At 39.2% G+C, this 13677-nt stretch overlaps 1 protein-coding gene across 2 annotated transcripts in view; it reads left to right on the top strand.

The window, feature by feature from the left end:
• Positions 1–13677, top strand: part of TMEM225B (transmembrane protein 225B) — a 45990-nt gene that overhangs the window by 21041 nt on the left and 11272 nt on the right. For both annotated transcript variants that reach the window (XM_008018643.3, XM_073012784.1), the window contains exon 2: positions 12508–12589. The gene's annotated coding sequence lies outside the window, so the exon portion shown is untranslated. The remainder of the gene's footprint in view (positions 1–12507; positions 12590–13677) is intronic.

The following is a 13677-nucleotide window of genomic DNA, read 5'->3' as shown; positions in this document are numbered from 1 at the left end:
ACGCCCGGCTAATTAAATTTTTTTTTTTTTTTTTTTTGTAGAGACAGTGTCTCACTATGTTGCCCAGGCTGGTCTCCAGCTCCTGATATTAAGCTATTCTCGCTCCTTGGCCTACCAAGATGCTAGGATTACAGGTGTGAGCCACTGTGCCCGGCCATGACTTTTTTTTCTTCTTCTTTTTTTTTTTTTTTAAATTTTTTTTTTTTTTTTTTGAGACGGAGTCTCGCTCTGTCGCCCAGGCTGGAGTGCAGTGGCGCAATCTCGGCTCACTGCAAGCTCCGCCTCCCGGGTTCACGCCATTCTCCTACCTCAGCCTCCCGAGTAGCTGGGACTACAGGCGCCCGCCACTGCGCCTGGCTAATTTTTTTCTATTTTTTAGTAGAGACGGGGTTTCACCATGGTCTCGATCTCCTGACCTTGTGATCCGCCCGCCTCGGCCTCCCAAAGTGCTGGGATTACAGGCGTGAGCCACCGCGCCCGGCCTTTTTTCTTCTTTTTTAACCTGAAGCTGTAGCCCCTTTAACCTAAAGCCTGCAGCTAATGTTTCCTCTCTAACTGTGTAATATCTCCCTTAGATATTATGAACAATACCACAGGATGTACACCCACTGTGATATTAGGAGTAATATCTCCCTAAGATATTACGAATAATGTTAAAGGGTGTACCCCCACTGTGATATGAAGGTAATATTTCCCTTAGATATTATGAATAGTGTCACAGGGTGTACATTCACTGTGATATTAGGGGTAATATCTCCCTTAGATATTGGGAATAATATCACAGGGTATACAGCCACTGTGATAGTAGCATTAAGATCTTTCTTAGATATTATGAACCCACTGTGACATTAGGAGTAATAGCTCCCTGAAATGAATAATATCATAGGGTATACATCCACTGTGAAATTAGAAGTAATATCTCCCTTAGATATTATGAATATTATCACAGGGTGGATAACCACTATGATATTAGAAGTGATATCTCTCTTAGATATTACAAATAATATCAAAGGGTGTACATACAGGGTATAAACCCACTGCGATATTAGGAGTAATATCTCCCTTAGGTATCATGAATAATATCACAGGGTGTATAGCCACTGTGATATTAAAAGTAATATTTTCCTTAAATATTATGAATAATATCAAACAATGCACATCTACTTTGATATTAGGAGTAATGCATTCCTTAGATATTACAAATAATATTAAAGGTTGTACATCTACTGTGATATTAGGAGTAATGTCTCCCTTAGATATTATGAATAATATAACCCCACCATGATATCATTAGTAATATTCGGGGGGAAGAGGATGATAATACTGCCAATGTCCCAGGGGGTGTACACCCCACTGTGATATTGTTCATAATATCAAGGGAGGGAGAGGTTGATATTAATTCCAATATCGCTGCGGTTGTAGATATCCCTGTGATACTGTTCCTAATACACAGAGGAGGACAGTATGATATTACTCCCAACATCGCAGGGGGTGTACACCTTCCTGTGATATTGTTTGTAATATCCGGGGGGAGAGGATGATATTACTCGCAATATTGCAAGGGGTGTACACCCCCCTGTGATATTGCTTGTAGCATCCAGGAAAAGAGAGGATGATATTACTCCCAATATCACAGGGTGTGTATAGCCTCTGTGATATTGTCCGTAATATCCAGGGTGGAGAGGATGATATTACTTCCCATATCGCAGGGTGTGTACACTCCCCTGTAATATTGTCTGTAACATCCAGGAGTGGAGAGGATGACATTATTCTCCATATTGCAGAATGTGTACACTCCGCTGCGATACTGTTCCTATCATCCAGCGGGAGAGAGGATCATATTACTCCCCATATCGCAGAAGGTGTACACCCCCCTGTAATATTTTTCATAACATCTGGCGGGGAGGGGATGATATTACTTCCCATATCGCAGGAGGTGTTCACCCCCCTGTGAAGCTGTCCTTAACAGCAAGAGGGAGAGGGAATTATATAACTCCCCATATCGCAGAGGGTGTACACCCCCGTGTGATATTGTACTTAACATCCAGGGGCATGGAGGATGATATTACTCCCCATATAGCAGGGAGCGGACACTTCCTGTGATATTCATATTCAGGGGGGAAGAGGATGATATTGCTCTCTATGTCACAGAGGGTGTACACCTTCCTGTGATATTGTCTGTAATATCCAGGAAGAGAGAGGAAGATGTTAGTCCTCATATCGCAGGGGGTGTACACCCCCCTGCGATATTATCCATAATATCAAGAAAGGGCGAGGATAAAATTACTTTCCATATTGCAGCGGGGAGGAAGATGTTATTCTTCATATCCCAGTGGGTGTACACGCCCCTATGATATTGTTTGTAATATCCAGAAGAGGAGAGGATGATGTTACTCCCCATATCGCCGGGTGTGTACACCCACCTGCGATATTGTTTGTAATATTTGGGGGGAGAGAAAATGATATTACTTCACATATTTCAGGGGGTATGTAACCCACTGAGATACTGTTCGTTATATCCAGAGGGGTTATGATATTACTCCCAATATCGTAAACACCCTTTATGTACATTTTCTGTGATATTGTTCATAATATCCAGGGTGGCAGAGGATGATATTACTTCCAATATCACAGGTTGTGTACACCCTCCTTTGATATTGTTCGTAATATTCAGCTGAGGAGAGGATGATATTACTCCGAATATCACGGGGGGTGTACAACACCCCGTGATATTGTTCATAATTTTCAGGGAGGAAGAGGATGATATTACTCCGAATATCACGGGGGGTGTACAACGCCCCGTGATATTGTTCATAATTTTCAGGGAGGAAGAGGATGATATTACCCCGAACATCGCAGGGGGTGTACACCCCCCTGTGATACTGTTCATAATATCCAAGGAGGGAGAGGATGATATTACTCCCTATATCACAGGAGGTGTGCACCCTTCTGTGATATTGTTCTTAATATCCAGAGGGGGAGAGGATGATATTACTCCCAATATCGCAGGTGGTGTACACCCCCCTTGATATTATTAGTAATATCCAGAGGGGGAGAGGATGATATTATTCCCTATGTTGAATGAGGTGTACACACCTCTGTGATTTTGTTTGTAATGTCCTGGTGGGGAGATGATGATATTACTCCCAATATCGCAGAAGGTGTACACCCCCCTGTGATACTGTTCCTAATATCCAGGGAGGGTGAGGATTATATTAATCCCAATATCACAGGGGGATGTTCACTCCCCTGTGATATTGTTTGTAATATTTAGAAAGGGAGAAGATGATATTATTCCCAATATCGCAGGGGGTGTACATGTCCTGTGATATTGTTTGTAATATCCAGTGAGGGGAGAGGATATTACTCTCAACATCGCAGCGGGTGTGTATTATCCTGTGATATTGTTTTTAATATTCAGGGGAAGAGAAGATGATATTACTCCCAGTATCACAGGGGCTGCACCCCCCTGTGGTATTGTTTGTAATATTCAGGGAAGAAGATGATATGGTTTTCAATATCGTAAACACCCTGTGTGTGCAAAGTCTGTGATACTGTTTGTAATATCCAAGGGAAGAGAAGATGATATTACTCCCAATATCACAGGGGGTGCACCCCTCTGTGGTATTGTTTGTAATATTCAGGGAAGAAGATGATATGATTTTCAATATCGTAAACACCCTGTTTGTGCAAAGTCTGTGATACTGTTTGTAATATCCAAGGGAAGAGAAGATGATATTACTCCCCATATCGCAGAAGGTGTACATTTCTCTGCGATATAGTTCGTGACATTAAGGTGGGGAGAGGATGATATTACATCTCATATCGCAGGGTGTGTACACCCACTGTGATATTAGGAGTAATATCTTTCTTAGATATTATGAGTAATATACACAGTAGGTGTAAACCCACGGTGATATTATGAGTGATATCTCCCTTAGATATTATGAATAATATTACAGGGTTTACACCCACTGTGATACTAGGGGTAATGTCTCCCTTAAATATTACAAATAATTGAATAATATCACAGAGCATACACCCACTGTGATATTAGTAGGAATATTTCCCTAGGATATTACAAATAATATCACAAGGTGTACACCCACTGTGATATTAAAAGTAATATCTCTGTTAGATATTATAAATAATATCACAAGGTGTACACCCACTGTGATATTACGAGTAACATCTCCTTTAGATTTTATGATTACTATCACAGGGTGTACACCCACTGTGATATGAGGTGTACTATCTCCCTTACCTATTACGAATAATATCACAGGGTGTATATCCACTGTGATGTTAAAGGTACTATCTCCCTTAGATATTATGAATAATGTAACAGGGTGTACACCCACTGTGATATTAGGAGTCATATCTTCCTTAGATTTTATGAATAATATAACAGGGGGTGTACACACAGGGTGTACACCCACTGTGATATTACGAGTAAGGTCTCCCTTAGATATTACGAATAATATCACTGGGTTTACACACAGGGTGTACAACCACTGTGATAGTAGAGGTAATATATTCCTTATATATTACAAATAATGTCACTGTAATATTATGAGTAATATCTCCCTTATATATTACAAATAATATCACAGGGTGTACACACAGGGTGTACATCCACTGTGATATTAGGAGTAATATCTCCCTTAGATATCATGAGTAATATCACTGCGTTTACACACAGGGTGTATACCCATTGAGATATTAGGTGTACTACCTTCTTTAGATACAACAAATAATATCACAGGATGTACACCCACTTTGATATATGGAGTAATATCTTTTTTAGATATTACGAACAATATCACAGTGGGTGTACACACAGTGTACTGCACCACTGTGATATTAGAAGGAATATCTTTTAGATATTACGACTAATATCACATTTTGTACACACAGGGTCTACACTCCCGGTAGTATTAGGAGTAATATCTTTTAGATATTGTAAATAATATCACAGGGTGTACATCCATGGTTTTATTAGAAGGAATATCTTTTGAATATTGCCAATAGTATCACAGGGTGTACCCCCATGGTGATATTAGGAGTAATATCTTTTAGATATTGTAAATAATATCACAGCGTGTACACCCAAGGTGATATTAGGAGTAATATCTTTTAGATACTGTGAATAATATCATCACATGGTGTACACCCACTGTGGTATTAGGAGTAATGTCTTTTAGATATTATGAATAATATCATCACAGGTGATACTCCCACTGTAAACACTCTGAACGGCTACTTCAATATCACAGTATATAAACCCCCTGTAAACACTGATATGATAAATATCAGAAGCAATATTTCATCAATATCACAGTGTGTAAACACTGTTACATGATAAATATCAGAAGCGACATTTAATCAATATGACAGTATGTAAACCTATGTAAACACTTTGGTATGACATATATCAGAGACGATATTTCATCAATATCACAGTGTGTAAACACGCTGTGTAAATACTGTGATATGACAAATATCAGAAACGATACTTCACCAATATCATAGTGTGTAAACACTCTGTAAACACAAAGATATGACAAATATCAGAAGTGATATTTCATCAATATCATAGTGTGTAAACCCCCTGTAATCACTGTGATATGATAAACATCAGAAGGAGTATTTCATCACTAACACAGCATGTAAACACTGATATGATAAATATCAGAATCAATATTTCATCAATATCACAGAGTGTAAAGTTCCTGTAAATAGTGGTATGATAAATATCAGAAGCAATATTTCATCAATATCACAGCGTGTAAACACTGCGATATGATAAATATTAGAAACAATACTTCATCAATATCATAGTATGTAAACCCCCTGTAAACAGTGATATGATAAATATCAAAAGCGATATTTCATCAATATCACAGTGTGTATACCCCCTCTGTCAACACTGATATGATGAATATGAGAAGCAATATTTCATCAATATCACAGTGTGTGAACCGTCTGTGTAAGCACTGTGATATGATAATTATCGGAAGCGATATTTCATCAGTATCACAGTGTGTATACCCCCTCTGGCAACACTGTCGTATGATGAATATGAGAAGCGATATTTCGTCAATATCACAGTGTGTCAACTATCTGTGTAAGCACTGTGATATGATAATTATCAGAAGCGATATTTCATCAATATTACTGTGTGTAAACACTGTGATGTGATAAATATCAGAAGTGATATTTCATTAATATCACAAGTGCAACCATTGTGATACGGTAAATATCAGAAGCGATATTTCATTAATATCACCCTGTGTAAGCACTGTGATATGATAAATATCTGAAGCGATATTTCATTAATATCACAGTGTGTAAACACTCTGTAAACACTGTGATTTGATAAATATCAGAAGCTTTATTTCATTAATATCACAGTGAGTAAACGATCTGTGTAAACACTGTGATTTGATAACTATCAGAAGCGATATTTCATTAATATCACATTATGTAAACACTGTGTAAACACTTTTATACGATAAATATCAGAAGCGTTATTTCATTAATATCAGAGTGTAAACACTGTGTAAACACGGTGGTATGATCAATATCAGAAGCAATTTTTCATTATCACAGTATGTAAACACTGTGTGTAAACACTGCAATATGACAAATTTCAGAAGCGGTATTTCATTAATATCACGGTGTGTAAACTGTGTAATATGATCAATATCAGAAGCGATATACCATTAATATCACAATGTGTAAACACTCTGTGTAAACACTGTGATATGAAAAATATCAGAACGGATATTTCGTTTATATCACACTGTGTAAACACTGTGATATATCAGCAGTGATATTTCATGAATATCAGTGTGTAAACGCTCTGTGCAAACACTGATATGATATTAGAAGCGATATATCATTAATATCAAAGTGTGTAAACACTGTGTAAACACTATGATATGATAAATATCAGCAGTGATATTTCATTAATAACAGTGTATAAACACTCTGTGTAAACACCGTGATATGAAAAATATCAGAACCGATATTTCATTAATATCACAGTGTGTAAACTGAGAAATATTATAACAGATATTTCATTAATATCACAATGTGTAAACACTGGATGTTATAAATATTACAGTGATATTTTATTCATATCAGTGCGGAAACACTGGATATTATAAATATCACAGGGATATTTCATTTGTATCTGTGTGCATAAAGAGTGGATATTATAAATATCATCGATATTTCATTTATAGCCCTAAATGTGGAAACACTGGATATTATATATATCACAGCTGTATCTCATTTATATCTCTGTGTGGAAACATTGGATATTATAAATATCACAGCAAGATTTCAACTTTATCCCTGTGTGGAAACAGTGGATATTATAAATATCACGGCGATATTTCATTTATATCCTTTTGTGGAAACACCGGATATTTTAGTATTTCATTCATATCCCTATGTGGAAACACTGGATATTTTAATATTTCATTCATATCCCTGTTTGGAAACACTGGATATTTTAATATTTCATTCATAGCACAGTGTGGAAACACTGCATAGTATAATATTTCATTCATATCCCTGTGTGGAAACACTGCATAATATAATATTTCATTCATAACCCTGTGTGGAAACACTCAATATTATAATATTTCATTCATAGCTAATGTGGAAACACTGGATATTATAATATTTGATTCATAGCACAATGTGGAAACACTGAATATTATTTCATTCATAGCACAGTGTGGAAACACTGGATATTATAATATTTCATTCATAGCACGGTGTGAAAACACTGAATAGTATGATATTTCATAGCACAGTGTGGAAACACTGGATAGTATACTTCATACATAGCACAGTGTGGAAACACTGTATATTATAAATGTAACAGCAATATTTCATTAATATCACAGTGTGAAACAATAGGTATCAGTAGTGATATTGATGATGTTATGAACAAAATACAGTGTGTTAACACTGCGTTTTCACCCTGGATGTCAGTGGTAATATCATGGATATTATGAATAATATCACAGGGTGCGAACACAGTGTGTTCACACCCTGGATATCAGTAGTAACATCATAGACATGAATAATATCACAGGGTGTTAACACAGTGTGTTATCCTGGATATCAGTAGTGGATCAGTATCAGGATATCATCTTGGATATCACAGGGTGATATTATTCATAATATCATGGATATTAATTGTATTAACACCCTCGATATCAATAGTAATACACTGGATATTGTGAATAATATCAGAGGGTGTTAACCCAGTTTAACACCCTGGATGTCAGTAGTAATACATTGGATATTATGAATAATATCACAGTCTGTTAACAACAGTGGATATCAGTAGTAATATCGTGGATATTAGGAAGAATATCACAGTTTGTTAACACAGTATGTCAACACTGGATATTAGTGATGTTATGAAAAATATCACCGTGTGTTAACACTGAACATTAGTAGTAATATCATGAATATTCTGAATAACATCACAGTGTGTTAACATAGTGTGTTAACACTGGATATCAGCATTAATATCATAGATATTATGAATAATATCACAGTGTGTTAACATAGTGTGTTAACACTGGATATTAGTATTAATATCTAATGTGTGTTAACAGTAGTAATATGGATATGAATAATATCACAGTGTGTGACATTAATAATAATTATTAATGTCATAAATAGTAGTATCACAGTGTGATAACACTGGATATTAATATAGATATTAGTAATATCTAATATCTATAATAGATATTAGTAATATCTAATATCTATAATAGATATTAGTAATATCTAATATCTATAATAGATATTAATATAACACTGGATATCACTAATATGATAGATAATATAGATATTAGTAATATCACAGTGTGTTAACAGTGTGCTAACACTGGATATTATTAATGTCACAAATATTAGTAATATCACAGTGTGCTAACACTGAATACTATGAATATCATAGATGTTAGTAATACCACAGTGTGTTAACAGTGTGCTAACACTGGGTATCATTAGCATAACAGATATTAGTAATATCACAGTGTGCCACTATTAATATAAATGTTAATACTATTGGCATTCTATTATTAATATAACAGTGTTAACACTATATTATTAATGTAAGTGTTAATACTATGTTATTAATATGAGTGTTAATACTACTAACACTATATTTTTAATATGATGGTGTTAACACATTACTAATATAAGTAATGTGTTAGTGTTAATATTATTAGTGTTATATTATTAACAATATGTTAATATTATTAACACTATAATATTAATAACATAGCGTTAACCCTATTAATAATATAGTGATATTTTTCATAACATCACTAATATCCAGTGTTGACATACTGTGTTAACACACTATGGTATTCTTCCTAATATCTACGATATTACTACTGATATCCACTGTTGTTAACACACTGTGATATTATTCATAATATCCAATGTATTACTACTGACGTCCAGGGTGTTAATAATATAGTGTTAACTATATTATTAGCTAGTAATAGTTAACACCATTAATAATATAGTGTTAACGCTATATTATTAACAGTGTTAATACTATTAACACTATATTGTTAATATAATATATTACACAGTGTTAACGCTATATTATTAATATAATAGTTAATAGTGTTAAGTCTATATTATTAATATATTAATATAATAGTGTTAATACTATATTATTATACTATATTATTATTATTATTATTATTTGAGACGGAGTCTTGCTCTGTCGCCCAGGCTGGAGTGCAGTGGTGCGATCTCAGCTCACTGCAAGCTCCGCCTCCCGGGTTCACGCCATTCTCCTGCCTCAGTCTCCCGAGTAGCTGGAACTACAGGTGCCCGTCACCACGCCCGGCTAATTTTTTGTATTTTTTAGTAGAGACGGGGTTTCACCGTGTTAGCCAGGATGGTCTCGATCTTCTAACCTCATGATCCGCCTGCCTCGGCCTCCCAAATTACAGGCGTGAGCCACCGCGCCCAGACTAACACTATATTATGAAACACTATATTATTACTATAGTGTAGATACTATTACCACATTATTAATAGTGTTAACACTATTATATTAATAATAAAGTATTGACACTATTATATTAACGTAATGTAATGTAGTATTAATATAATAGTGTTAACACTATATTAATATAATAGTGTTAACTGTACTATTAATATAATAGTGTTAACACTATTAATAATGTAGTTAATCATGTATTAATATAGCAGTGTTAATACTAATAATGTAATCATGTATCATTAATATAGCAGTGTTAATACTAAGCCTATATTATTAATACAAGTGTTAATGCTATTAACGCTATATTATTAATAAAGTGTTAACATTATTAACACTATATTACTAATATAATAGTGTTAATAGGATATTAATATAATAGTGTGAATACTATTAACAGTATATTATTACTACTATTATTATTCCCATTTTACAGATGAGAAGCCCAGGACTCAGGAAGGAGACACAGGACGTTTACTCAAAGTCCCCACACTGGGAATGGCAGAGCTAGGATTTGAATTCAGATCCCTCCCGCTCTCTATTCCTCCGCCCCCACCCACCCGTGAGCGAGGCCGGTACTGTGGGCAGATGCCAGGGCCAGATTTCCCCACCCTCCCGCCAGATTTCCCCATCCTCCACCCGCCAGGTGTGCGGCGGCGGGGGCGGCAGGTAGGGAGGGTTGAGCCCGCGTCTCCTCCGTCTCCTCCGCAGAGCTGGAGCTGGAGCCAGGCCCAGAGGCCCAGGCTCAGTGGGTTCTGTCTCGGGTCGGGGCAACCCCCCGCCGGGGCCTCAGGGGCCAACGGAAGCTCCAGGAGCGCGGCGGAGCCTGGAAGGGCGGGCGAGGGCCCCACCGTGACCCGCCTGGAGGGCAGCCCAGTCCTGGGACGCGAGACCCCCTATGATGGTGCCGCAGGTGGAGGGAAGGGTAGAGGGGAGACCAGTAGGGGGCCAAGCAAGGTGGCCCCGCAGGTTGGGAGAAGATGTGGGGAAGTCCCCCTACCCACCCAAGGCCGAACATCACCTAACTGGCTGTGGGAAGCCCGGGGCAGGGGCTGGGGGCGGATGGCTTGGTTAGGGCGCAGCTTGGGGTCTTGAAAATATACCTATGGCTTTGGGGCCATGGAAGGGCGGAGTCCTGGCATTCAGGGGAAAGTGCCGAAGAGGGTTGTCAACGGGGAGGAACTTTGACCCCACCCTGGGTCAACGTGCAGTCCAAGTTGCCACAAATGACCAGAGGAAACAGTGGGAAGGGAAGGTCTCTTTCCCATTCCAAACCAGGATGCCCTTTAGGTAGCCCACTTCCTTCATCCCCAGCGCAGCTGCCGGCTTTCTCTGGAGGTGCCAGGGCCTGGGAGGTACGGGGCTGCAGCTCAGGCGCTGAAGAGGGGCAGGAGTCCAGGAACCTCCTGCCAAGCCAGTGGTCCTCAGATGCTGGTCCAGGCACCACCACGGGGTACACAGGTCTTCTTACCTCCTGGTGTTGTGGACCCTTTAAAAAATAATAATTTGGCCAGACATGGGGGCTCACGCCTGTCATTTCGGCACTTTGGGAGGTCAAGGTGGGAGGATCACTTGAACCTAGGGGTTGCCTGGGCAACATAGCAGGACCCCATCTCTTAAAAAAACAAAAAACAAAAAACAAAAAACAGGTGTAATGGCATACACCTGTAGTCCCAGCTACTTGGGAGGCTGAGGCAGGAGGATCGCTTGTGTCCAGGAGGCATGAATGCACTCCAGCCTGGGTGACACAAGAGTCTGTCTCAAAAATAAATAAAATAAATAAATAAATAAATAAATAAATAAAAATAAAAAAATAAAAACCAAACCAGTGACAGTAGATAAGTTGCTTTGTTTTGAATGCTCTTGGCAAAATAAAAAGTTGGCAGTCCTATATTCCCCCATTCTCTCTCCCTTTCTCACATATGCACATGCCTATAAAGAAAGCATTCTCTGGATCCACAGAATTCCAGATTTGGGAATCACTGAATTGAACTGCCGGCCACTGGTGGCTGGTGAGGCTGGCCTGGCAGTGATGCAGTATTCTGGTCCCTGTGCCAGCACTGATGGGCTGTGGAATCCTCCACCAGTTATTCCCTCTCTCCAGCTCTCCATCTCTGCTTCTGTACAAAAGGATCTTATACAAATCCCCTCTTATATTCAAATATCTATGATCTTTCGGCTTGGCCTATATCCGTGCGGATCTTAAGTTGTGTATCCGAAGATATACCCTTGTCCAGTACTGGCACTAAGGGCTGCTTCAGGGAGGGCCCTGGCCTAGTGCCCAGGGAAAGGAGGACAAGGTCCTCATCACTGGAGAGTGGAGGGGGCAGTGGGAAAGGGACAGATAAGGGGTAGTGCCCTGGAGTATGCCTGGCCCCAAAGTAACCTCGGGCTGTGAAGATGAAAGCACTGCATCACACGATGTGTTTCTGTGTCTCTCTCCCTAACAGTTCCAAGAGCCTCTGCTGAGTTCCTGTCTTTTTTTCATCTCAGAATCCCCACCATTGGCCTACACTGGGAACAGGGAGACCTGTAAGTGCACAGTGAATTTTTGCTGAGGGAGTGGCTGGGAGGGCTGTGTGGAGTGGACAGGACCAAGCTGCACTTTTCAGGGGAGTGGGATTTGGAAAATTTAGGAGAGCAGAACGGTCACCCTCCAGGAAGGAACCCATGTGTTCTCATGCTGCTAATAAAGACATACCCGAGACTGGGTAACTTATAAAAGAAAGAGATTTAATTGACTCGCACCACATGGCTGCGGAGGCCTCACAATCATGGCTGAAGGCGAATGAAGAGCAAAGTCACATCTTTCGTGGTGGCTGGTAGGAGAGAGCTTAAGCAGGGAAACTTCCACTTATAAAACCATCAGATCTTGTGAGACTTATTCACCACCACGAGAACAGTATGGGGGAAACTGCCCCCTGTGTTTCAATTATCTCCACCTGGCCCTGCTCTTGACACATGGGGATTATTACAATGCAAGGTGAGATTTGGGTGGGGACACAGCTAAACCAAATCACCAGGTATAGAGGCCAGAGAAGCCTGGGGGTGACGGTGATGTTCCGTGTGTGGAGGGAGGCGTGGTAGGCGTGGGGACAGGAAGGATGGAAGGTTGGGGAACTTTATGAAGGGAAAACTGAGAAGATGAGGAAGGCTGGTGAGATGGAAGTGGGGTTGGGGAGAGGGAAGAACCAGCATGAGCTCAAGGCTAGGGTTTGGGTGAAGGAGAGAAAAAAAGGTAGAAATAAAGGAGACACAGAGATCACTTCTAGACAAATTGAGGTGGAGATGGGGTAGACAGGAAGAGGTGCCCCCTATCAAATAAGAATGCCCAGTGTACTCCCATCTATACAGAGGACAGGGTCTAGATGCAGTCAGGACTCCTTCCCATTGAGTTCTAATACTAGAAGGATGCCTCAATGCTCTCTGGTCCAACAGACTTCATCATTTTAGAGAGAAGAAAATGGAGGCCCTGAGGTTGGGGTGGCTTGTATGACCTGGAGAGTGGATGGGAGATGGAAAAGGGAGATTTAAAGAGAGGGGAAGGCCAAGTGTGGTGGTTCATGCCTGTAATCCTAACTTTTTGGGAGGCCAAGACAGGAAGATCACTTAAGCTCAGG

This window comes from Chlorocebus sabaeus, chromosome 28, assembly GCF_047675955.1.
Source record: "Chlorocebus sabaeus isolate Y175 chromosome 28, mChlSab1.0.hap1, whole genome shotgun sequence".
In the NCBI taxonomy this organism is placed as follows: Eukaryota; Metazoa; Chordata; class Mammalia; order Primates; family Cercopithecidae; genus Chlorocebus; species Chlorocebus sabaeus.
Note: the sequence above shows the minus strand (reverse complement) of the source record. Positions and strands in the feature narration are given on the sequence as shown.